This window comes from Podarcis tiliguerta (genome assembly GCF_965153285.1).
Source record: "Podarcis tiliguerta genome assembly, chromosome: 4".
NCBI classification, from domain to species: domain Eukaryota; kingdom Metazoa; phylum Chordata; class Lepidosauria; order Squamata; family Lacertidae; genus Podarcis; species Podarcis tiliguerta.
Genome location: NC_139537.1, coordinates 65,468,657 through 65,493,968, shown reverse-complemented (window position 1 = coordinate 65,493,968; position 25,312 = coordinate 65,468,657). Strand labels below are relative to the sequence as shown.

Here is a 25,312-nt window from a genome sequence, read left to right as displayed (position 1 = left end):
GCATGCTTTTTAAATAAAGGGCACCTATCCCCTAAGCCCAAATGGCTAGGGAGAACATTTTTAAGCTTATAGGCCCTGAATCCCACAGTGTGCCCTTTAAAATTGGGCAGAAGAAACAGATTGCCGTTAGTCTGAACTGCTGTTTCGACAAGCTCACACCTCTGTACCATGCGGTGAAAAAATCTAGAACACAAGCAGTCCTGCCTTGTGTTCACAAGGATTGCTGGCCAATGTGGACAGGAAGCCCCAATGGATGCATAAACAGGAACAACATTGGTAAGGAAATGGGCCCTCTTGCAGCAGTTTAACCGCCTTGGTTGTAACCAGGAGATGTTTAAGAAGTCTGAAAACTTGCATACAAAGAAAATTCCACTCAGTGGGTAGTTTCCCAGATGGAAAGGTGCAGAAAACAGAAAAGCAACTGAAACGAACCTCCTGTCACTTAGGGACATTTGCTCAAAGTCCCCCCAAGAACCCAGAGCTGGCAGTTGGGGAAATAAAGGTTGGCTTTAGTTCTTTCAGACCCTTATTTAAAGTCTGTTTGGCAAACGATAACACAATATTAAATTATAGTGCTCTAGAATTAAATTATTGCTAGACAGGCTTCATGGGAAAAACGGAAGAAATGACAGTATTTAACACAAAAAAAATCCTGCATGGTTCTTAACATCCCTGAGGTATAATTATTTTATTCTTGCAGCTTCAGCTAGGCTCAGATGGTTGATTAATAATGTGAACTTATATATAACATATATATTTGTGACCGCAAGTTTTTTTTCATATTCTTTTTCATTCTGGACAATTCTCGGAGAGGAAACCTAAAATCCCGACAGTCTGATTCTCAAATACAGACTAGGGAAAGGTTACATTTTTGGAACATCTGTAATCATTTGTGTGCATTGCAGAGTTAATTAGCTGTGTATGGGTTTTATGAAGCTCACTTCATTTCTCTCTCTTGTTATAGATAGAATTTGTGTTTTGCATTCCTTAAGCCTTTTATAGTTTCCCTGTGGATTGTCAGGGGGTGGAGATGGCGCTCAACGCCCTGAAATCGTCCTTTAAAGCCAAAGGAAAATAGGTAGACATTCTTTTTCAACTTGCAGTGTGCATAAGAAGAGTGAATATTACTAAGCTTTTATATCTTACAGTTCACCTTTTCTATACCACTGACAGATTAATCTAAAAAGAATGAAGGAGTTATTTCTCTGCCAGAGGAACATAAAAATTCAGAATGTACTGTGGTCTGCATTTGGTCTTCAAAATTATCAGCTAACGGCTGCATCTCAGGTATATTTTGTTTGCGCCAGATATGGGATAAATGACGATGATAAAAATAATTTATATACCATGTTTCATTTCAAGAAGAAATACCAAACTGTCTCTAAGTATGAATTCTGGACTCAGACATTCCAAAATAAAGTTCCTTTGAGAATTAACATACCTGGTGGAAGAGATATTCTGTGGACTTTTTTTATTGAGCTTACACACCTTTTGAACATTGGCGTTTCCGGAGCATTTCACAATATATATATATATTTTAAGGAACAATAAAGTCATTGAAAATCCTGCTTCACCATTGTAAAGACAGAATTTTTTTCTACCTTCAAAGGCTTGGGCTGCCTTTAAAAGAAAATGTCCTTTGGAAGATGATCACAAGATCAGCATTTCCTGCTCCAAGAAACGAACAGGCTTCACTTTTGACATTTATTTTTCCATACGTGTTTCAGCACTTCTGCATCATCAGGAACCAATTACATTATGACGGGGATTTACTGAAGTGACATTATCTGTTAATAGCTGACAACAGATGGCAGTCTCTCCCAACTTGGCTTTAAGAATAAGCCACCAATATTTCCTAGCATGTTAACTGGTGCTGGCGTTTGATTAGGATAGTCTGTGTAAATAGCAAATTGTTGGGAAAATAGCCCCACGTTCATCTCTGAACAAATTGCATTCCACTATCATTTTTCAAAGTTCAAGGGGAAAGCGTTAAGTGAGAGGCTGAGGCTGATAAGACAAATCCCACAGAGAAAAATAAGAATTTAGTTGCATAAAAGGAGGATTTCCAAGGAATATATTCAGCTCCAACTGATTTTTCAGGCACAGCTGAAGCTGTAAAAATTGTTCTCTTCTTTATATTCTGCCACCCTCCAAACAGCTCAAGGTGGAATTACCCAATACTTTCTCCCTCCATTATAACCTCACTACAACACATCCTATGTAGACTTACCTAGGAGTAAGCCCCTTTGAACATTTTTTAGCCATGCTGCAATTGCACATGTACTAGCTGCAAATACATTTTTGTATGGATGCCATTCAGAAAATTATATTTATATTCATATTAGATCTGCTTCAGAAATGTTTCCCTGAAATACCTCAACTGACTCTCAGCTCTGCACTCAGTAAAATCACAGGGCCTTTTCCAGCACCAGCACCACCAGCTTCTATGTTTACATGATAAGAGTTTGCTCTATTATGATAATGGAAGGAATCGATCTCCATTAATGAATACCATCAATGCCTCTGTTTGGATGTTCTTTTTGAATGGCTCTGCAAACGGCATTGCACAAATGACCTACTAAACAGAAAAGTGAATGAATACTGAAGAAAATATTTTAACACCTTCACACACAGAGAAGGTGTTAAACAGATGGGTGCCACCACCAGGGATGGTGGAGAAACTTGCTACAGGTAAACTGAGCACCAAACCTTCCCATTGGTATAAGAATTTAAGGTCTCAAATATCTAAATTAAATGTTCATAAATTTACAAGGCAAACACATACATAAGTATATAAACCACGTGTCTGAAATAGTACAGGAGAGCAATCCTGAAACCATTTTGACTCTCCCAAATTGACCTCAAATGTTTCTCTGCAAGGAGGAAGAAAATGAGAAAGCCTCTCCATTGTCTTTTGCTTACCTGTTTTTAGGGCATCTTTGTGTATGAATAGGGTGAGCCTGTGACCTGGATTCAGGAATTAAAGTATTTACCATCACCAAAGTATGACCCGGCTGCCCACAATACTTGGTTGGAGAAGTGCATTGCAACATTTGAAGAAGTGAAATTTTTGAAGGATGGCTGTGTTTTGATTCTTGCATTGCTCAATTTTCATGAGTCGCAAACTGATGTGAAAATGCAGAGAGCTGTATTTAAGATTGGGAAAAAGGAGAAACTGAGAAAAACCATAATTGACATATTCAGCCAACCTCAGGAAGACTAGACTATATTTTGGTTTACATATTGTTTCAGAAAGTGTGAATTGAGTTTCTTCTCCATCCATAGTTCCATCTACCATGAAGTTCTCTAGCCTACTCCTGGACTCTTATCCAGGAAAGAAACTGGAAATAAGCTCTCTTGCAAAGTTCTTTAATATTTCACAACACAATTAATCTTTCATTACCCACAAACACAGTGACCTTCAAGTGTACACCAAACACACAGGAGAAACCAGTAAAAATGGGTTAAATTATTTCCTACCCTTCACTAAACATCCAGCCAGTTTATGAACAGGATCTTACTATTTCTCTAGGGAACCAAATGAAAACAATAACACGAAGAGAGAACACTTTCAGCTGAGGCTTAGGACAAACATTCATGCCATTAGAGAACTAAGAGCTGACAACTTCTATTTCCTGATTAATCAACATTTCACACAGTCCCTCTCACACACAAAACATGCAGCTCACTGCAGCCTGTGTTTCTACATTTAGACATAAGAACATAGCTCCACTTCAATCCAGAAGGGCTGAAAGACCCATGAATCCCACTGACCCAGGAGGGCAACTTCCAGTAACATAATATAAAGGCCCTATTTTATTACTGCAGGTAGGGTGGCCAATGTGTGTCATGTTACAGAGGACAGCCTTCTATTTGAAGGGCTCTCTGGGCCAAGTACAGTTTAAAGATTAAAAAAAAGGAGAATAAGAAAGAGCAAGTGTCTTGTAATGGCCCATCAACAGTTCGCACCAGCAGTGGGGGCTGACCCACTTGTATCCATAAACAAGATACTGGCTAACCAACCTAAGTCCGTTCTCAGCCAGTCCCCACCCAGTCAAGGAGCGGGTCTGCTTGTCACTGACGTTGCCTTCCACTACAGCTGGTCTTCCTGCCTTCTGCCCTACCAGTTGCAATGGGCAGCACTCAATGCTGACCACCAGTCTTCCCTGCTATGGTAAGATGAACCATATTCCTACTTAAATTAGAATAATTCATTCCAAATTTGCATTTGTTTTCAAGGCCCACCCTATTCCTGTATACTGGAATACTGTATACAGGACTGTATCCTGCTTTAATTGTTTTTGTTGTTGTTTTACATTTTTGTCACCCGTCTCGCCTTGGGGCCTGCTGGTGATGCGCAGGTAATAAATTGAATCATCATCATTGTCTACAGATTTAAATTTGTGTATGTAAATTCTAGGGACACGGGTGGCACTGTGGGTTAAACCACAGAGCCTAGGACTTGCTGATCAGAAGGTCGTGGTTCGAATCCCCGCGACGGGATGAGCTCCCGTTGCTCAGTCCCTGCTCCTGCCAACCTAGCAGTTCGAAAGCACATCAAAGTGCAAATAGATAAATAGGAAAGGTAAACAGTGTTTCCGTGCACCACTCTGGTTCGCCAGAAGCGGCTTAGCCATGCTGGCCACATGACCCGGAAGCTGTATGCTGGCTCCCTCGGCCAATAAAGCGAGATGAGCATCACAACCCCAGAGTCGGCCACAACTGGACCTAATGGTCAGGGGTACCTTTACCTTTACCTATGTAAATTCTACATCCACTTTTTCTGGTGATGCATTTCCTCCTTTTGGGCAATGCATAAATGACTATCCAAACCACAGGGCTGGCTGGTAATGTGAAGGCCATGCTGGACCTCTGCCTTCTGTGCCCTTGCAATCTGTTTGGATTTGTTTTGGTGCAACTTGCACAGTAGAAATTCCTAGTGGTTGTCAGTGGGTGGGTCTTTCCTTCCTTCCTCTGAATGGGCCTATGCCTATGGCAGAGACATCCTCATTAAAACTCTAAAAAGCATAGCATGCTAGAAATGTATGCAAAGAGTCCATGGAAATGAATGCAATCTGTGTACTAGCACACTCACACTTTTGTAGTACTTTCTGGGACATCTGAAAGAGTTTAATACAAGTGTTTGGGATGTGTGTAGAAAGATTCCATTCTTTTTTATTGCAATCATAGATGTCTACTCAGAAGGAAGTCCATTTTTAAAAGTAGCTTACTCCCAGGTAAGTGTGTATCAAATTGCATCAATTACCTGTTACATGCAATGTGTTAGGTGGTTTTGTTCCACCCCAAAACATTTTCATCTAAATGAAATGGGTGGGAAAAGCTTTTTCATGAAACACCTAATTAAGCTAACTTTTTGTTATCATTTATCAGTTATCTCAACCTTTGAAACTAGCCCAAGTTCTGATTGCCCCGAAAAAGTATTCAACCCATGCAAGAAAACTGATCTCCTGGAAAGCTTCCAAAAATGTACAGCCTAAAATGATATAACTTTACCATATTCCATTGCAAACCTGGCATGAACATGCTGCTTAGCAAACTGTGATGAGTAACAGGAGGGACACAAGCTTTTAATGCTATCAAAACATTTAGAGTGAAAATTCAGAAAGTTTGTATATAGGGGAGGAAAACTCCCATACATATCATCCCTAAAGTATTCCAGGCCCTTTCCCCACTACTTCTGGCATCCTTAAACAGAATGACATCACAATTCCATAGTAGAAACTGTGATTGCACACATACAAAGAGAGAGAGAGAGAGACAGCCTGTCACTGGGGTACTCTTTGAATCCTGGCCAAACGTCAAAGGCAGATTGTTTAATGATGAACTTTCGTTCACTCTTCCATTACATCAAATTTGCATGTGCGTTCAGGACCCTGATGAATAATACAACTTCATATATTTCCGCCATTTAACCTATATTCATATTGTATCTGCTCATAGCTTTGGTTCAATAACGTGGCTTTGAAACTTAAAATACAAATTGATACCTCTGCTTTCTCATTCATGCTCTTCCCCTCTGATTGCTCAGGGCAGAGAGAGGCTCATATCTTTCTGTCTTTTCTTCACTGTCCCAGAAGAACTTCATTTATCATGATCACTTTATGCGTTTGAAAATTATGTACAAAGAAGCAGGATCAAACCAACTGTTCCTGGTCCCCTAACCCTTATGCATTCATTGGTTCTGTTTTGTACAGAATCTGTGCATGTTGCCCCCTAGGCTCTATATTTGCAATCTAGGGTGCAGAGAAAAGCAGGAGGCATCAAGTCATACATGTGTGTAGGCTGACACCGGATACACTCTCACTGCAACTGCATCTATTCACTGTACGTACATAATTTCCAGTTATGAGGGAAAGGGCTTACATTATTCATTTTACTTTGTTACAATACCCAACGCCTTGCACTTTCAGGCCCAAGGGAGCTTCAAGGGAGCTTACAAAAATCTAAGAACAGTACAAACACATGGCATTTAATTTGCTATTTCACAGAAACAAATACTACAGCCAAGATATTTACAAAAACTAACAGGATTGTGATCAACTGAAATATAGCTTTATCTGCCACCCATGGTTGATGGGCAAGATTTTTGTGGTGCTGTTTTGAATTAACCCGCTTTATTTTATATCTGTCTTAAATATAAACATTATGAGTTATAGATATGGTTCTGATATAGGAATATTACTAAATCATACTTGGTAAAATGTCTTCTTCCAAATTTACTTGGCTCTTTAGCTTGCCCAAGTACTAAAAAAAAGTCTCTAGGCAACTTGATAAAAGATGGCTTTGAACAGACATATGGAACTGCAGCTCTATGTAATTACTGTCATTTACGAATTACGGTCTGATTTAATCTTTACAAAATAATTTTAGATGCAGAGCTTTAATTAAACTTTCATTTTTTATAGGAATGAGCTTGATATTGTAGAAAGTCGTGAAAGAACCTACATCAACCAAGTCAACAGAGATCTAAAGAGCTGCTTGGCATTAAAAAGTGGGTATTTGCCAGCAGTTACAACATAGCAATATCTGACGTACCATATTATTCAAACTTCAGATGTGGAAAATGTGGCGCACATTGGTTATCACTCTGTAGCAATAGCACTATGAATGAAAAGCAGTAACAGAGCAGTACCAAGATATTTTAGCAAAAAAACCTGTCAATAGAATGTTGACTTTTGTGCTTATTAGCAGAGCCAGAGAGTTCTGTTGTATGCCCTTGCAGTCAACCAGGATCTTCCTCAGACATTTAGATGGCTAAAATGATAGAATCATAGAATTACAGAGTTGGAAGGGATCCAGAGGATCATCTAGTCCAGCCCCCTGCAATACAGGAATATGCAGCTGTCCCATATGGGGACTGAAACTGCAACCTTGGCGTTATCAGCACCATACTCTAACCAACAGAGCTCATAGTCTGAAGGTGAAAACACCTATGTTAATTAATCTGTTCTTATCAGCTTAATATTTGAGCCACCTAGTTCATCTCCTTCCTGTCCCACTAGTTACTTTAACAATCCTGGCATTCCTAGGCATATGTCTACTCTTCAGCGGCAGGCTTACCTGCTTAGTGCACCTGACATAGCTGGGTGCAACAGGAAGAGGTCCTTGTGGCAATTCTCTTCCCGGCCAGAAAAGAAAAATGACTAGGACGTGTACGATTGATGCTCATTTCATGCCAAGTGAAAAAGTTTGTTTACATTACAAATACATGGAATTGCCAGCCCCCCAAACGTGTGCTTACACGAACCCTTTTACAGGATTGCCGTGTCAGTGTCAGCCACATGCATTACTGTGTTCAAAGATGCCCACTACCAAATACATAGGCTTGGATCCTAAGATAGGTTATGTTAGGGATGTTTGCAGAAGGAAAGTTTCCCACCCCCTTCTCCTCACTTCAGCCCCCTGAAAAGCCTCCCTGGAAGGTCAAGCCCACCCTGAAGATTGCACAGGAGGTCTTCTGGGGATGGCTGTGCTCTGAGAAGTCCAGATAAACTTATAAGAGTAACCCAAAAAGAAAATCAGTAACTGCAGTTTCCCTGGCAAATAGTTTGCACTTCACCGCCATTCAGCAACTTTGGGGAAGTGTCAAGTATATCCCACAGTACATTTTCAGGACAAGCTGGCCAACTTTCCACATGAACTGACCAGAGTTCATTGGCAGACAAATCAATGTGGGATAAGTCCCATGAAGGCAAAAAGTCTGAAAGCACCTGACGTAACAAATCAACTTCTCAGATTTGATCTTGTGTGGGTTTGTTTCTGAAGGACAAAAAGAGAGTTCACATACAATGGAACTTTGCAACTGTCTTAACAAAGAAAGAGAAAACCTATTCACAAAGTTTGCTCTAACTCAACTTCTAGAGTTACTGACTGACCTCAGAAGTACTGACTCACAAATGTGAGGTAATGGAAAGTATAAAAAAAATCAAATCAATCCCATTTCCTTTTTTCATGGTTCTGTGCTCCTATTTTTTTGTCCCCCCCCCCCCCGATCTTGGTTCACTGACTAATTTTTATCCTGAATCATACAGGACCACAACATTGGTCCCTAAAGCAAGTACATATAATGGATACCCTGCAAAGAATGGACATTGATCCACACAAACCACAGTAATTAATGACTCAGTGCTGTGGCAGGACCACAGGGGACATGTCAAGTATAGATTTGTTGATTGTATCAAGTCAGTGCTGTATCCTAAGCCCCAAAACAAATTTTATTCATTGTTTTATTGTCACGCAGCCATCATCTTGAACATTCCAGACATAGTCAGCAGACAATACTTCTCCATTCCCCATTCCTTGTTTAAAGTTATATTTTAGAGTGGATATGTGTTTTTGCATGGCTGTGTCTTGCATTGCACAAACTATTCATGGATGCATTTTCATACTCATACCTTTCAACCAAATTATATTTGACTAGTTCATTTTATTACCAGCATGAGGGTTTGAATCAGGTGCTTCCTAGTCTCTGTTTGGTATAAACACACTTTATATCAAGAGTGAATGAAGCATAAAGTCAAGAGAGAAAAGGGGGAATTCTTTCTAGGCCACAAACATGGCTCATTGGTGGCTGTTTGGTTCTTAATGATTAGCCTGGTTATAAGTGCTTCCAGGTTATAGCTGGCATTTTGCCTGGACTAAAGCATATCCTGGAAGTTGAAAAGTCTCTTTTTGTTAACCTTCCCACCCACCCATGGCTCTTCTTGCCACCTGCTTCCTTCCCAATCTTCCAACTTCCTTGTCTGTCTACGGCTTCCAATTTCCAGTTTTCTTCAGGCTTACTCCTCAGTTTTGACCTGGACCCATTACTTACTCCAAGATGACCTTGTGCTACAGTTATGCAGCTGACTTCCTAAATTCTGTTTTAATTCTCCTGTTGAGATGAGTTACAGAACTACTTACAAACGCCCATCTCAGCCTTGCCAGGATTTTAGGATCAGCATGCCATGTACTAATGTTTATCATTATTATTTTTCAATAGATGCACAATTATTGCTAATATTATTTCCTCTGAACATTTCTATTATCGCTCTAAATGTATTATTTTATTTGATGCAAAAAACAAGCCATCCATGAATCTGAATTAATACTCTCCTGTTTTATAGTTTAAAGCTAGAAGTAAAAATAACTATAGACAGATGGTAACACAGATCAAGAATAAATTCTTGGATTTTTCCAAAGGGGATTACGTAACCATCAAACTAGAGTGACTACTATGTGAATCATGCCATAATTTATGGGCTGAAATCAAGGCAATTCAAACACTTGTTCTTAATTCATACAATGAAGATACCTCCCACATCTTGCCATTCCCCAAATTCACTGCAACAGATCTGTCAACACTCTCTCTTCACTTGCTTCTGGAATGTAAAAACAGTGAGCACTACTTGGAAAATTTAAATGGAAAGCTAATCAATATCAGTATATAGATATTGTTAAGTACAGCTCGATTTTCTGAGTTTTGATTAAGCATGCATGCAGAAGGATACGCTACTTTGGGTTGAAAATGAAAACTAAGATAACCTAAGGAAGCTTACAGAAGGAAAGTTTCTCCACCACCACCAGTTACCTGTGTCCCTCCAAGACTGGGAGGGGCTATCTTGAACCATGTGGGATGGGATGTGGAGAGCGACTAAATAAGCCACATCAATTCTGGGGACATTCTTTCTTTAGGCCAGCAGCCCCTCGCCCTGCCCCATTATTCAGCAGCAGCCCCCTATGTCCTGCAGCGTCTTGGGGTGGCAGTTTCAAGGGTTTTCACAGTGGGAGAAGGGGGCAGGAAATGTGAGGAAATTGATTTTAAGATCCAAGCATGTGACCCTTAATTGAAAAATTCTGCTTTTAAACAAGGGAATTGACAGAATCTGGAAAAAAGTTGGGGTTTTTTTTGGTTTTTGAAGTTAATATAAAAGTCTATATGGCCTCCAAGACACAGAAGGCAAGGCAGAGTAAGCAAAACTATATGGTTAAAATACTGGCAAACCTTTGATATATGTATAATGGGAATAGATATTGAAACGTAATAACACCGTTCTCTTGTATTCAAACTTAAAAGAAAAGTTTCTGAAAATAATGACCAGATGGCAAATCACCCTAGTCAATCTCAGGAAAATTATCAGCAGATATGACTCTATTTATTGGAAATGCAGGACACATGTTGATGCCCATTATTATCATTCATGATGGTTATGTCCCTTAGCACATAATTTTTGCTTTCCATTTCAATTAAAGCGATCTCTAGCTTACACAACTCATTTTCTTTTAGCCTTTGCAATTAGATAGATAGATATGATGTAGACATTTAATATTATATTAAGGTCAAGCAGCTAAGATTGTATGTGTGTGTGCAAAGAGCTAGAAAAAAATTGAACTTCATGCAGAATTGAACATACATAAATGACCTCCATAACGGCAAAAGTGGCCAGTTATGTAAGAGGAAACTGCACACAATTATGTTTATCATCCTTCATTAGTTAGTGGAACAGTAAGAATGTTGATATATAAAACAAGTTGCGTCCATTTAGAACCTTGCAGTGTGCATAGTTTATGCATGGGGAATTTTTTAAAAAATGAACAAAACTGAGGCCCATTAAAGTGAATAGAGGGATAACTTTGATTGGGCCTATATACTTTCTCATATACACACCCATAGTTTTGGTATCATCCCCTGGACACCTAGAATCTCTTAACCATCCGAGCTCTTAACAGACTGCTCCCAGCAAAGATGTGTAACTAAGGGATCAAAACTCCCTATAGAATCCCAGATGTTTTACCTAACCAGATGTCCATTGGGTCACAAAAATACAGTTGTACTTCGGGTTAAGAACTTAATTCATTCCGGAGGTCTGTTCTTAACCTAAAACTGTTCTTAACCTGAGGTACCACTTTAGCTAATGGGGCCTCCCGCTGCTGCTGCTGCGCCGCCACCACACAATTTCTGTTCTCATCCTGAAGCAAAGTTCTTAACCCGAGGTACTACTTCCAGGTTAGCGGAGTCTGTAACCTGAAGCATCTGTAACCCAAGGTACCAGTGTATCCTTTCTTCTGTCTCTTGGCCAACGTTTGCAGCAAGCTCCTCCCAAAATTCTGTCTGCTGTGTGCTGGGAGTTAGTCTGGGAACACTACATCACGTCCAACACAACTGGGTCTACTTCCAGCCATCCTGCAGAGCTGGCAATGACTATGCAGTGCAGCTTCTGACAGTGAGAAGATATTCCATGAACAAAAATCTTTTGCATCCAAGCATGCATACACATATATGTATAAATATTCCACTTCCTTGATTTTGTTTATCCTTTCTCTGGTTAGGTCTGGGTTTTCTGAGGCCAATAATTATTTCTAAATGGATAATCACGTGACTATCTTAACTCATGAAAGACATCACACACAATCAGCATCTCTCCCCCTGTATGTGTCTATTCATGTCATTGCTCCAGGGTAGCTATTTCGCTCGATTTCTTAACATTTTATTTAGCAAACAAATCACACATCCCAGTCAAATGCCACTGATTTACGTCATGTAGAAACAGATCTGAAGAAGCATAGGCAAAATAAGAGCAAACAGATGTTTGCAAACCAACCACTGTGCTAATGGAGGTAATATGGCAGCGTTTCAGAAGCAAAACATATTATATACTGAGTTGGCCAGCAGAGTTTTAAGCACAGCTGCATAACTCTGGCAGGAGACAGAACATTTCAAACTGCTATGTGGCATTATTCAATATCAAGTGAAAAAATTACAATTATCTGGTGCATAAATGGTGTCCTAACAGAAAATCGAACCATGATATTATACAACGAGGAAGTAATTTCAAAGCTGCTACCTCTACCTTTAAAAAAGCATAAAGTGGGAAATAGGGAAGATATGAGTACTGATCACTATATCTTGCAACCATACTGTAAATCATGCCCCAATGTTTGAAAAATGCTATTAAGTAGGGCAGCAATATGTTTGTCTACAAATATCAGCTTTTAGGTTGAATACAACCCTAGATTAGGAATGGGGAGGAAATTTGGTTCAGTTCACCATTAAAAGTGAATTGACCTAATTCACACTTCCTAAAACAGTTTGAGAAGTGACACACTCATCCTTTGAAACCTGCATTTCTCCAAATTTTGCAATGCAGTTTTCCAACCAAGTAATGTGTACACGAAAGCATATATTTGGCATAAAGTGTGCACAAACACACATATATTAGTGAAGACAACATATAAAACATATTATGGTGTATCAGGGAAAACTGATTTGCAAAAATGAGTACAGTATTTTAGGCAAAATTTCACAGAAAAGTGTGTACAATAGGAGAAAACTGCACTAAAATGCTAATGCATTTTCATGAGGACCTTTTGAAAAAAGAATTCGCAAACTGGTGTGGAGAACTGAATTTAAGTTTGGACAAAATGGAAAACAGAGAAAGGAGGTTTATGAGATTCACCCATCCCTACTCTAGATTTAATACAACTTTGTTCTACAGTCCTTCCTCCTGAGATTTCTTGTCCTGCACCCTGCAGCAAGAAAAGATTGCCTAGCCAGAATTAAGAGCTTTTAAGTTCTATTGATTACAAAAGAAGAGTTAAGCACATTCTACTGAAATCTATAGTTAACTCTAGTTTATGCCGTACGTATGGGCATAACCTACTTTACAGGATTGTTGTGAGAATAAAGTCAAGTACACCATCCTTAGCTCAATGGAGGAAGGGTGTGGCACAAAAATAAACAAGAACAAAGGCATTGCCTTGCTGAATTATAGTAAAGTGACAAGTGCATAAAAGAGCAAAATTAGTACTAACAATGCTGAGAACAGAACAAGTCTCCAGTGTTGCTGTCTGGGCAGGATTATGAACTGGAAGCGTAGATCCCTACTTTGCAGAATGAGCAGGAGGTCTCCAGGGCTGGCTTACTACATTTTGAAATGACAGAAGTGATCCCTGCATTGCAGGGGGTTGGACTAGACCCTTGGTGTCTTTTCCAACTCTAAGATTCTATGATTTTAAGCACAGTCGTACCTTGGAAGTCAAACAGAATCCGTTCCGGAAGTCTGTTCAACTTCCAAAACATTTGAAAAAACCAAATTGCGGCTTCTGATTGGCTGCAGGAAGCTCCTGCTGCCAATCAGAAGCCGCAGAAGACCCGTTGGACGTTCGGGTTCCAAAAGAACGTTTGCAAACCAGAACAATAACTTCTGGGTTTGTGGCATTTGAGAGCCAAAACATCCGAGTTCCAGGGCGTTCGGGATCCAAGGTACGACTGTATTTCCATCTAAAAAGTGCCCCCTGCAATACTCATTCTGTTCAGAGTATAAAATTAACTAACTGCAGCACTGCAGCTTTCCCATAAAGAGCAATAGCTACAAAGAATAGAGGTTCACAGCCTGGCACATAAACAAAAATCCCAACCAGTCATATGTTAAAGCTCAGTCTGTCATATCAAAGAGATTTTCTCTCCCTTCAGCCTTGCCTCATGTTTAGACAACTATAAAGACGGTGCCTCAAGTGCCTACATGAACTCAGGAGGTCTGTTGGGACATGGCACCAGAATGCTTCATTTTCTTTTTCCAACAATAGCGCTGCATTTCATATTTCACAAAGATTAAGTCGGAAATCAGAGAACCAAATGCCTGGTGATCAGAAATCAATTTATAAAACTAGATTTTAATTCTGCTCCACAGATTATATTGCAAGTTGAAAGCTGCCTTTCTATCAGAACTATTCAAAAATATTAATGTTTTAGTACTTAGATGAATCTTATTTAAAAATATATATTACCTCAAGGCTTATGGAGGAAAGCTATAGGGTTAGCACAGTTTAAGAAACTGCATTCCCATAATACTCTGTATTATGGCTAGTTGCCTTCCTCAGAATGAATATAATAATAATAATAATCTTGTGACCTTAATTCCTTCTGAGACAGATCAGGCTGTTATATTGTTTTTTTTGCTACAGCTACCGCTTTAGGCAAAGTGGTCAGGAAAATGCTGGTATTAAGGTACATTACAGTATCCGGTCTCCCTAAAGCACAACATAAAATATGGCTCTCTGTATGGGCCTGCATTATTTCTCATTAAAATCACAATTATCATCTTCATTTATCAATATTGTATGGATATTGCATGGCTTAAGTAAAGGTAAAGGTCCAGTCGTGACCGACTCTGGGGTTGCGGCGCTCCTCTCGCTTTACTGGCTGAGGGAGCCGGCGTACAGCTTCTGGGTCATGTGGCCAGCATGACTAAGCCGCTTCTGGCGAACCAGAGCAGCGCACGGAAATGTCATTTACCTTCCCACCAGAGCAGTACCTATTTATCTACTTGCACTTTGACATGCTTTCGAACTGCTAGGTTGGCAGGAGCAGGGACCGAGCAACGGAGCTCACCCCGTCACGGGGATTCGAACCGTCGACCTTATGATCAGCAAGTCCTAGGCTCTGTGGTTTAACCCACAGCACCACCCGCGTCCCTATTGCATGCCTTAGATGCACATATTTTGGCTTATAAGCAGTATACAATTTTTTTTTTTAATCTATTACTTTACCACCCAGGCTCCGCCCATCAGCTTGCCCCTGATAGGGCACATTCAAGCTTCAGGAGGGCAACCAGTCAGTGAGGTCCCCCAATGGCCAGCTGCCATGGCAAAGTCATTTTCTCCCCCTGGGGGTGTGAGGGGCTGCCGCACTGGGCCACAACCTCTGCCCACCTCTGGACCAGGTAAGCAGCCATTCTCATACCCCTGGTCAGATATAGGTGTTTTCTTATGACTCTATTGTCTTAAACCCAGAGAACTGGAGCTAACAGTTAAAGGGACTCACAGGAACTTGCAAAAGAGGAAGCAACAAGTAATTCACACTTCATTGTTTCACCAGTACAGTGTAAGCTACAAGAGAGGAAGGCACACATTGCATGAAGGGAGATGCCCAAACTCCAGAGGTGGAAAAACTCAATCTTTCACACATTATTGCAAAAAATGAGAAAGGAGAAAGTGTATCAGATCTTGCCATTTTGAACAACTCACAAAAGAGTGCAAAGTTTCTCTCCTATATAGATGTAGAAACTGGAGAAAATAACTATAGTTCAAAAGAATTAAGAAAACACCCACTGAAATAATTACCGTTTTTTCAATCATCTTAATTTCTAGCACACTTAAGACACCTAGTGGCTAAACATTTGTCAGACATTGCACCAGAATGACCAAAGGTACTTCTAGATATGGCTCATAAATGGTAAAGCATTATTCCTACTATAATTTCATTAATATCCCACCTTCATTAAAATATATACAAAAAATAAATTCTAAAGGATACCGCACGCAATAAAGCACATCTTTAAAATGAACTATAACAATAAAGCAACCGGTTTTGACAAAGGCTGTTAAAATAAATAGCAACAGATACATAATGAGAGTCCTGAAAACGTCCGTCTAAATAAAATGATTGTTTTCTGCCCGCCTAAAATCAGACAGCAAGAAGAGCCAAGAAATATTTCTACAGAAGCTATGCAAGGTTCCTGGATGCCACAACAGAAGAGGCTCTTTCCTGGCTACTTACTTGCATTCCATAAGACCTAGTGGTACCCAAAGCAGTGCCCTTGTAGGTAACTGAAGTCCCACACAGGTACCTATGGAGGAATGCAATTGCTAGGATATTCTGGTCCCGGACTATTTCAGGTTTTAAAAGTGTGAGAGCAAGCACACTGACCTGAGCCTAGAAGAAAACTAGTAATTGGCGAAGCTGAGAAAGCGCTGGTGTTATATGGCCTGAATAGGCAGCTTCCATCATTACCATCCCAGCTGTGTGCTAATTCAGCTGAAGCTTCCAGGCAATTTTCAGAGGCAGCTCCACACAAGGCCCATTGCATCAAACTAAAAGTCTGGGTTTTCTTTCAGGACAGGATACATTTTGAGTAGAAGATGATTCATAAAAAAAAATCAGCTTGCGGCCATTGCCATTATAACTGAGCATCCAGGTCTTGGAAGTTAAGAAAACCCCATTTCCATCCTTGTTTCTTCAGGAGGAGTGCAGAAAAAGGCTGAATACCTCATTCAGAATCATCACAGCCCTCAATCAACATTTGATTAGAGGTTTTTACAATTAAGTATACAAATTCTGTTAAATATATGCACTGCTTGTCTTGTCTGAATTACACTTCAGTTTGTTCACCAGTCCAAAGCCACCAGCAGACTCCACTGCAACTACACACAATCCTGTGGACAGGGATGCTTGGAGTTGTAGTCCAATAACATCTAGAGAACCACAGGTTTTCTACCATTGTTGTACTGAGACAAAGGGGTATACCTAACACTGTCCGCGCAGCACACCTAATTTTTGCCACTCCACCCTAGCTACTGTAGCCTTCTGTGCCATGTTCTAGAGCAGGAGTCAGCAACCTTTTTCAGCCATGGGGGGCCGGACTATATTTTTTTTTTGGGGGGGGGATGAACAAATTCCTATGTCCCACAAATAACCTAGAGATGCATTTTAAATAAAAGCACACATTCTGCTCATGATTCCTGGATGATTCTACTCATGATTCTACTCATGATTCTATATACTGATTCCTGGACTGTCCACGGGCCGAATTTAAAAGGCAATTGGGCCGTATCTGGCCCCCGGGCCTTAGGTTGCCTACCCCTGTTCTAGAGATTCCCCAACCCTCAGTAGGGTATCACCTTCCACAAATAGAACTGCTTTCCACTAATGCAAATACATCATTGAATACAACCACGAGTTATTATGGCATGTTGTGAGGTCATGCTCATGTTTCCTGTGAAGCCTGTGAAGCCAAGATCCTTAAGATGTTGAAGATCCTCCATTCCAGGTGAGTATGTCCACACTGGCTTCCAGTTAGTCTAACAAAGCATGATTTATCAACATTTCTCTTTAGCCAGTAATACAAATTGGATTGTTTAATATGGGTTTGGATTATTGTATTGTATTTGGTGTCAATTTCATTGGAAAGGTACTTGCACTGTTGTGCACTGCCATGGAATCATTGAGGAAGGATTGTATAAAAATGTCTTACATAAATAAAACATTTTACATTAATCATTTTGGAGCACAATAAAAACCGACCCAGAAATGCATGAAGTACATTTACAGTTAGGAAACTTCTAGTTCTCAGGTTCCAGATTTTTTACTGCAGACAAATTCCATTGTAATAAATGGCATTGTACAAACATAAAGAGGTTGAAATCAGAAACACATTACTGAGCATAGTTATTATATTTGGTGGTCAGCAATCCATCAGCTTTGCGTGTAATCCCAATATTACTTTCATATACTGCCCTAGACAAAAGTTTCATTTATTTTATTTGTGCAATGCCTATGAATGCACATCAATTGGGGGGGGGGGGACGGGACATTGACATAAATGATAGCCAGAAATGAAATTTCATTTCATTTCCGAAGACAGCTAAGTCACACCGCTCCTCTGCAGAAACTCTTAAAAGAAAATACATTAATTAATTCATTCTGAATTGCAGCAGTTTATTAATGCTAGACATATATATATATATATGTGTGTGTGTGTGTGTGTGTGTGTGTGTCTTAGATTAATAAATACATTTAAATTGCTTTTGTCCTTTATTCTGAATTTTTATTTTAAACTCCACAGATATCATGAAGCTCCCAGTTCTATTGCCTAGTTATTATATAGGCATCCATAGACAGAAAAATACTTAGTGGTAAGAAAGGGAACATTGTGACAAAACTAATACTACCAACTGCTTAACAGATACTACTTTTCAGGAATATTAACACTGTATTTTCTTTTCTCAGCACTTCATGGAATCAAAGCCCACAATACAGGTAATGTGGTTCTTCAAGGCTTATAATTAATTCTTAGAGAGAAAGAAAAACTGTATCACACTATTAAAAGCCCTGCACCTGTTTTGGAATAGTTTTTTTGTATGCCACTTGGTGCTCTAGAATACGGCTGTTTCAAAAGAAAACAGTTTAAGAATCCCTTTCACTCACAACTCTCCAGACACATCAGTCAGTCTACTGTGATGAAATAGTTGCTACTTGTTTTTTCTGCATGCAAGTACTAGGAAATGCTGTGCAGCAGAAAAAGGACACCAATGCGTGTTCTCCAAGACTGGGATTTTTACTTTTCTCCAGATTTAAGGAAAATGCCCTTGGAATTCCAAACCGAAAGATGCAATGTGCAAATCATTGTTTTTTCCGGCAATTTCACATCTTCTCCTCCTCCCCTCCCGCCTCCCTTCAGATTCCACATCTAAGATAAGAAAGTTTGTTGTCTCTTTGGAAAAGAAAGTGCAGCATAATTAGAAGCGCATGGGGTGTCGGATAAGCCAGAACAACTGATTGCCCACACAGCTGGTGCTGAGCACAACCACTATAAACTGTCTGGAGATATTTATAACACACACACACAAGCCATTTTAGGAGGTTTTTTAGTTTTAAAAAAATAAAAAATCACAGCTGTAAAGAACTAGGGAATCTGATATTTACCTCTACTTTGAAAACAAAGATACTACACAAAGCTCAAATATCTTACCTCTTCCTCCATTATTCTTTTGTGTCAGTTGATTCTATTTTCCAGAAGTTCTGTTGTAAAAACTTGATAGGGGTTCTTGTGTGTGTGTTCCTGGTCTGTGTTGTTTCTCTTAGGACCAGCTGAACAGTTTTGTAGTCAGTTTGATTCAGGAAGCTGTGCTCTGTCCAGCCTACCAATCACTCCCACTTTGCAGGGTGTGGGCTGCCTGCTTGCTTGTCTCTCTAGGCAGCTTAAACACCAGCCGGGCTGATTTAAGTCTAACAGGTTTCCTTATATACATAACTGTAAATTGCATTCCTGGAAGAAGACAGAGAAGAATAGGTAACTTAAAACTATTTTCAGTTAACTCAAGAAATGCCAAATGAGTTAATAAAATGCAATTTGCTTGGAAGCCACTACAAAATGGGTAAAACTTTGAAAGCGTGCCTTAGGGTGATGCATATTACTGCATTACATTAAACTAGATTAGAGTAGACCCACTGAAATCAAGCAAGTCCATTGATTTCAATGGGTCTCCTTGATGAGAAAAACTACTATTGATTACCTACAGAAATTAAACAAATGTGCCTCTTTCAATAAATAGTTTTCAGTTAGTAGGAGAGATGACATATTCTGAGATAAAGCAGCCACTACAAAAAAAGAATGCTCTTGTAAAAAAAACTTCAAAACTAATTTTCTTTTGGGTTATGTGTAATTAAACACCCTTGTAAGTGTTAAGACCACACCTCCCCCCACTCCAATCCTTCCTCTGCTATTTTGGTCCCCCCCCCCCATTTTTAAACCTTGCTTTTTTAACTTACAGCCAACCAGAAGTCTGGCATATGAATTGCAGCTACAATGTGTGGGTTTCAGCACATTGTATTACACCCTGAAGCACCTCAATGCAAAACTTGGGCAAATTTCTGCAAAAACTGAAGTCCACCATGATGTGTAGAGAAATTGCCCAATCCATGTAGGAAGCTATTGTACATGAATATGTCAGCCGATTAATATTTCACCAGATGTAGCATTCAACCATTTAAAGTGCCTTCCATGCGACTGCTGTAGTGCTTGGGTAGGCAAACTAAGGCCCTGGGGTCGGATCCGGCCCAATTGCCTTCTAAATCTGGCCCGCGGACGGTCTGGGAATCAGCGTGTTTTTACATGAGTAGAATGTGTCCTTTTATTTAAAATGCTTCTCTGGGTTATTTGTGGGGCATAGGATTTGTGTGTGTGTGTGTGTTTTCAAAATATAGTCCGGCCCCCCACAAGGTCCAAGGGACAGGGGACTGGCCCACTGCTGGAAAAGTTTGCTGACCCCTGCTGTAGTCTGTGCCCTCCTCTTGTCTTCCATCTACCCCTTCTCCTCCCCCTTCCCCCCATGGATATTTGGGTGACTTAGATTAGTGAAAGATTGATTCAAGCCTTGCCCCAGGCAAGTCACTATCTGCAGGCTTCAGTTGTCCATCTGTTCTGTAGGAGAGAACAATAATTGTACACTCAAAGGTAACAGAATAGTGGGTGAAATGCTGGGAATGAGAGAACAGCTGGAGGAGGTATGTTGATGGGAACATCTTGGGGGGAAAGTTGAGAGTGCCCAGAGGTCAGCCTCTCTTTCTACTGCAGCATTAGCCCATGACTCAGGAGATGCACCAGTGACAGAGACATGTTCTGACATGTGGTGACCTAAAAGGACCAGCGGAGCCTCTCTGTGCAAAAGTTTCTCTCTTACTGCCTCTGTTCTCTTCTCAAGTGGGAATATATCAAATCTCAATATCAACGCTTTATGATGTACTTCTCTCAAACACTATCTTTAGTACATTTTCATGGATGCTATACTTAGCTATCATTTCCTCTTCCTCAAAGATATTAATATTTGGCTTTCGCGGTGCAGGAGGAGACAAGGTTAAGCTTCTGAAAGAAAAAAACACCCTAAAAATAAATAAATAATCAATGCTATATATATATATATATATATATATATGATGAAGGAAACAATAGAAGAGGAAGTTGAAGCTTGACCAGGGAATGCATTATCTGCACAAACACATTACTCTGCATTAAAGAAGAGTCAGTTTAGATTAGATAGAGAAAAGCTTCCTAATCAGAACAACGAGGCAGTGATGGAATACCATGCCAAAAGAAGCCACAGACAGAACGGAAATGCTAACAGAAAGATTAGATAGTGCATTAAAAAAAAAAGGAGGCGGACACCAGATAAACCTTTGTTTTTTAACTTCATGCATGCACACACAGTCTTCTCAGTGTTCGTTCCTCATTGTTGTTAATTAAATGACGGGTCCAGTCCTAAAACCACATACTTCACTCTGTCAGAAGTCCTTAGTTAGAAGGTTCGCTGAGTTAAATTTCTTTATAACATCTATCACATACAATAAACAAGTTCTCCCAAATGGGCTGGAACGTCTCTCAGATAATGTCACATTCAGAGATTTTATTTCTGCCACATCCCACCATCAAACAAGAATGTGGGAAACCTTAACAAATTAGCCCGTAGACTTATTTATTTATAGAATAAAAAATCCCCAGTCTTTCTGTCTATGAACTGGAGCAGAAAGGAGTCTGATTTCAGGCCATCTACAACTAGCATTTTTAGCTGTTATACACACACACACATATAAATCGACTGCTTGTTTGATCAAGAAGGGTGGAAGGCATTGTTTCTTCACTCATTAATGGTGACGGGCAGACCAGACACATCCTGTCGACAATGGGTACTTGGGAGAATTAATTGATTTCAGGTATCCAGCAGATGCCCTGATTTAATTATTCTGAAGGCAACCCAACCTGAATCAGATGCAGTCTAGGCCCAGTTGTGTCCCCAATGATGTCATCTGAACTGTGAAATGGTCCAGTGCCTTCCCATCAAGTTTAGAGCCCTTCATCACCATCAATCACACACACACACACACACACACACACACACAGACACACACACACACACACCCTTTGCATTAGTTACCGGAGATGATGGGCATATGCAACATGCAACTGAACACCAGTGTACAAAGCCTTCTTTGTGTAATGGGAGCCTCCTCATTCCCCCACTTCTCATTACTTTCTGGAGGGAGGAACAATCCTTTCTGGCAATGCCAAGGCTGCAGGTTCAATCCCCGTATGGGGAAGCTGCAGGAGGTTGGGACTAGATGATCCTCAAGGTCCTTTCCAACTCTGCAATTCTATGATTCCACGAGGTGGAGTTTGGGTATCCAGATCCATTTTGATCATGTGGCCTTGCCAAAACACGTCCAAATGAACATAGAACACAACTACTTTAGAAAATGATCAAGAAAGTCTGAAAGAACGCAGCTACTTAAGAACATGACTCATTCCCAAAATATAATATTGTTCTTGAATCTTCCCACCACACTTCCCATCCTCTTTTGCCGCACCAGTGTGGCGCACCACACCCTATGAGAACCACTGAATTAGTTGGACAAGGATACAATGGTTATTCATCTATGGAAAGAAAGAAAGAAAGAAAGAAAGAAAGAAAGAAAGAAAGAAAGAAAATCAGGCCAATCTATCCTCAGGCAACCTGTGTCCACTGCTCATCCCGTAGACTTAATCTCAATGTAAATGATCTGAACAGTACAAGTGATGTGCATAATACAGTTGCACAATTAAAGCCATCATAAAAACATTCTGTGACAGCATGCAAAGACAACATCTAATATCCAACATACCAACGCTATGTGAAAGACAGTGTTGTCTTGCAATTAGCAGGATCAAGCAACACCAAGACAAGAAAACTTTCCTACCAGTTGCTGCGTGCATCATGCACATCAAATTTTATTGTTTGTCTTGTGACCAGAAGCAAAGCCGATCTCTACAATCCATAAGACAGTATTTCTGTTCAGTGTTGACTTTCTCTGTTATTATTAAATGGGTAAATAAAGCAATTTGTAACATAGGTGCCAACACCTTGGGGTCCTGGGTGTCCGAGGACCCACAAAATTCCCCATGAAGGGGCCGGGCCCTCACAAATTTCGGTGCCAGGCACCCACAGTCACGGGGCCAAGTGGCACGCCTGATTTGTAATAAGTTAGTTCTGAAAAGTACGATCCCATAAAATACAGTAAATCACCACAGTTTCTCATGACTTTTCTTCAGCACCGTGTAATGGCGTGTGGGGTTCACTTTTAGAAAGACTGCAAATAGGCAAGTCAACAACCTGCAGTTACAGGTCATAGAGCTTGCCCCCACTAGAATTATTTTTGTGGAGATCTATGCTTGAGTTGCTGGTAATCTTAAGTATAAAGGACTATACTTGAGCTTGCCAATAAAAATGAAAGCACTACCGGTGGGAACTCAGTTCAAGAAACAGGGAACACTTCAGGCAGTCATATCTATTCCTACATAAAAGTTTCATTTCTAATCCCATTTTTTTAACACCTCCTTATTTCATGCACAAAAAGCGAAGGATTAAATAAAATTACTTCCTTTTAATCAGAGTAGATTGGGCTTCGTGACCTGAACAGGTTTATGCTTGTATGCAAACATTTTACTGTCAGCACCATATGCCTCAGGCTTTGAGAACAGACAATACCCATGGAAAGTTGGGTAAGCTATCCTGAGAAAATCTGAAGCAGAAACAAGGAAGGGTTAGTTTGATAGCAGAACTGGCCTTAATAAAGCTAAGGGTACACACCCACCTCTTCCTTCCACTACACATTTTGCTTGAACAGTAGAGGAAAGCAGAAAGCAGATCTTCACTAGTAAAGGAAAATATTATACCTCAGGAAATTTAGAAATCCAAGTGTATACATGTATAGTTAACTATTCTAAAGCCTTAATCAGCAATATGTTATATTGGAGTGAATTTGAAGAAGAACAAAGGTTAGCACCACTGATTAATCCTTTAAAGTGGACTATTAGCAGGTCCCATGGTCACTGCAATATTCTCTCCAGACACTTGTCTTCCTTTGGGAGATACAACTGGAGGTCTTGATTTAGACTCTAGGGGCGTTCCAGATACTGCTCCTATCCCCAACAACAACTGAATCATAAGGAACCTTCTTTGAAATTAGATAGTACGAAGATCAATGACCTTCCGAAACATAATCCAGAGCTGAATTTTAGTCTGTGTTTCCTATACTTTCAGCAGAGTATCCTGTTTAACTTTTGCCACGAAAAAAGAAGAATAAAAGACTGGTGATAGAACAAGCTATGATGTGTAATTATATGTTGTTCAAATGCTTCATGGTTTGTTCCCAAAGGATATTTGAGCTGCAATATTTTTTTTTCTTGGTTTCCATGGGATGGACCTCAAATCCTAAAGAATCCTAGTCAAGATATATGTCATACTTGAGGCTTCTGATTATTTCCAGAAAGGGAAAAGGCAATTTCAACTTTTCAAGAACTGCAATCATATTTTCCATCAGAAGGGAAGATGGACTATAAGGAATAGGAGTTGGTTATTTGTGAAGTTAATGGTCCGTCATACTGACTGGGGTGGAGTTTTAGTTTGTGAAAGGGCATGAAAAGGGATTTTGTTTGAAGCATTGGCCCTGAGTCTTCGTTTGGGTTTGAAAGGGATTTCCAACCTAGCTAAACTGGCTGTGTTAGAATGATGCAAACATATCATCTTGAGCTATCCAAATATATTAAACCCAACTGACCATAGCCCAACCACTGTTTTGGTCACCTCCAGATTGGATTAGTGCACTGTGCTGTATGTGAGGCTGCCCTTGAGACTGACCTGGAAGATCCAGCCATTGCATAATGTGGCAGCTCAATCGTTTGCTGGTATGAATGGAACCACTGTAATTCATTGCCTCCAGTACCCATCCTGCTGAGTCAATTCTGGAGGATACAATGGCCAAGTTTCAAAAAACTGCTGTAAGAGTATAGCAGGGTCACACTCATCAGTCCCTCTCCTGATACAGGTTACTAATCAGGGAAGCCAAGGCCAATTCAGTCAATCAGCGTCACCCACCATGACTTGCAGCTTGTACAACTTTCCACTCACTCCAGGCCTTCCACTGTCTTTGTATACATTCCAGACTCAATGTTAGTCACTTGAATCTGAATCCTCAAAAGGCTTTAGTAACAATAGTTGACAGGTACAGAAATATACTATCATTTAAACATTAAAAAGAGTTTGAATCTCAGCATGCTTGCATATGTGAACGTTTCTAGAGTAATTGCCTAAAGTAGGACTAAGTTGCAATCACTTGGATCAAGGATCCCTGAAGACCAAGTATGCTTCAAAAATCCTTCAGCATAAGAAAGCTGGTTTTCTGTCTCTGTATCCCACAATTATAAGGCAAGAGTTCCACCCACCA

The 25,312-nt window shown here is 40.0% G+C and overlaps 1 protein-coding gene across 1 annotated transcript in view; it reads right to left on the bottom strand.

Moving 5' to 3' along the window:
* MID1 (midline 1) overlaps positions 1 to 25,312 on the bottom strand; it is a 260,162-nt gene that overhangs the window by 175,633 nt on the left and 59,217 nt on the right. Inside the window, exon 3 of the mRNA XM_083437453.1 lies at positions 19,029 to 19,325. The gene's annotated coding sequence lies outside the window, so the exon portion shown is untranslated. The remainder of the gene's footprint in view (positions 1 to 19,028; positions 19,326 to 25,312) is intronic.